Source organism: Octodon degus, unplaced genomic scaffold, assembly GCF_000260255.1.
Source record: "Octodon degus isolate 3935 unplaced genomic scaffold, OctDeg1.0 scaffold00368, whole genome shotgun sequence".
In the NCBI taxonomy this organism is placed as follows: domain Eukaryota; kingdom Metazoa; phylum Chordata; class Mammalia; order Rodentia; family Octodontidae; genus Octodon; species Octodon degus.
Genome location: NW_004524944.1, coordinates 621,544 through 623,598, shown reverse-complemented (window position 1 = coordinate 623,598; position 2,055 = coordinate 621,544).

The window sequence follows — 2,055 nt, the reverse complement described above, 5'->3', positions numbered from 1 at the left end:
TGGGGAAAAAGGAAGCCTTCTCCACTGTTGGTGGAAATGTAGGCTGGTACAACCATTATGGGAATCATTATGGAGATCCCTCAAAAAGCTAGGACTAGCTAGCCCATTCAGTCCAGAAAAATACCCCTCCTAGATATTTTTCCAAGAACTAAAGTCATCATACCACAGTGATATACGTGTACCCAAGTTTATAGCAACACAATTTGCCATAGATAAATCTTGGAAACAACTCAAATACCCATCAACTGAGGAATGGATAAAAAAATATGGTAGTTTTACACAATGGAGTATTTTTTAATGTATTTTGTACAGGAACTACAGGGACTCACTACACAGATTGGACTTGTAATGATCCTCCCTTTTCAGCCTCCCAAGACGTGGAATTAAAGGTGCACACCACCATGCCCAGTCTCAATCTCCATCTCAGCAGGCACTGAGGGTGGGGCTGACACTGCATTCTGGGAATGGAACCCTGGTCCCTATGCTTGTCTAAGCAGGTGCTTTCATCCACTGAGCTATTTGGTTGGCCCAACAAGGGAATATTATTTGGCTATAAGAAAGGAATTTAAGACTTTCATAGATAAATGGATGTAGCTAGAGACTGTATTGGTAAATGAAATAAATCAGAACTATATGAATAAACATTATATTATCTCACTAGTATGAGAATCTGAAAAGGTAATTAAAATCTAAGAGATACAATAGTTATTGTGAAAGGGAAAGAATTTGTTTAATAAGAAGGAAAAATGTAAGATGAGCAAAAGGACAAAGAAAAGAAGGGAAAAAGATATATTCAGGTATATATGCAGAATACTTTGGACAATTGTACTGTCGATTTCTGCTGGTCTTTTTTTTAATGTGTCATCATGCTGTATTATTGAGTATAGATGACTTCCCTCCTGTCACCTAGAGACCATTTTACCCACTGCTCTTCTTGGCTGCTAGCTTCTTGTCTCTCTCTTCAGCAATGGTGTGCTGGATTCCCTTTCCCTGATGAAGAGAAATCCATAGTTTATTGCCTTTGTCAATAACAAAAATATTGGAAATCAGGGTGGCAAAGCTGTTGCCCTTGGTATTTCTCACATGGACCACATCAAAAGAGCCAGGATGTCTCTCCTTGTTGGTGATCATGCCAATCCTTCCCAAGTTGGCACCTCCGGTCACCATGCACATGTCACCAGTGTCAAACTTGATAAAATAAGTAAGCTTGCTAATATCCAAGTCAATCGAGATAGTGTCATCCACCTTGATGAGGGAATCAGGGCATCAAATGGTGTGAGCATCATGGGTCACCAGGTGTGAGATTCCCTTCATGCCCACAAAGATATTTCTTACTTTTCAAAGCTTATACTTGGATTCCTCAGATGTAATGCAGTGAACAGCAAAGCGCTCCTTGGTGTCATAGATGAGATGGAAATTCTTGGCAGTCTTGTCAATGCTGATAACATCCATGAAACCAGCAGGGTAGGTTATATCAGTTCACACTTTGCCATCAATCTTAATGAAGCACTGCCTGCAGATGCTCTTCACATCATCGCCAGCCAGTCAGGGTGTACTTACGTCTGTTCCTCAGGAAGATGATGAGAACCAGACATTCTCTCAGCTTGTGGGGCCCAGTAGACAGAGAACAAGCAAACACACCAGCCAGTTTATCCAGCATCCAATGCTTTGGAGTGGCTACCCACTTCAGATGCTTCTTAGGACAATAAGCAATGGCTGTGGCAGGAACGGAAAGACCTCTGCTGGTCCTTTTTTTTTTTTTTTTTTGGCATAGCTAACAACATTCTTTTATTAAGTATTAATTTTATTGGTCCACCCTGGACATACTTAATGATCTCATTCAGCATAGAGAACTTGTACATAATACATTTTTAATTCTTTCTTTCCCTTCCCTTCCCTTCCAACTTATTCACATCTTCATTTACAAAACTTTGTTTCTAATGTTTCCTTTTGCTTCTTTTTAATTTCTTTTTTTACTTTTTATTTTTTCAAAGTTTTATTGATAAACAGATAGCAATGAGACAGTTTCAAATCTAATCGGAAGTACAGTTTCAA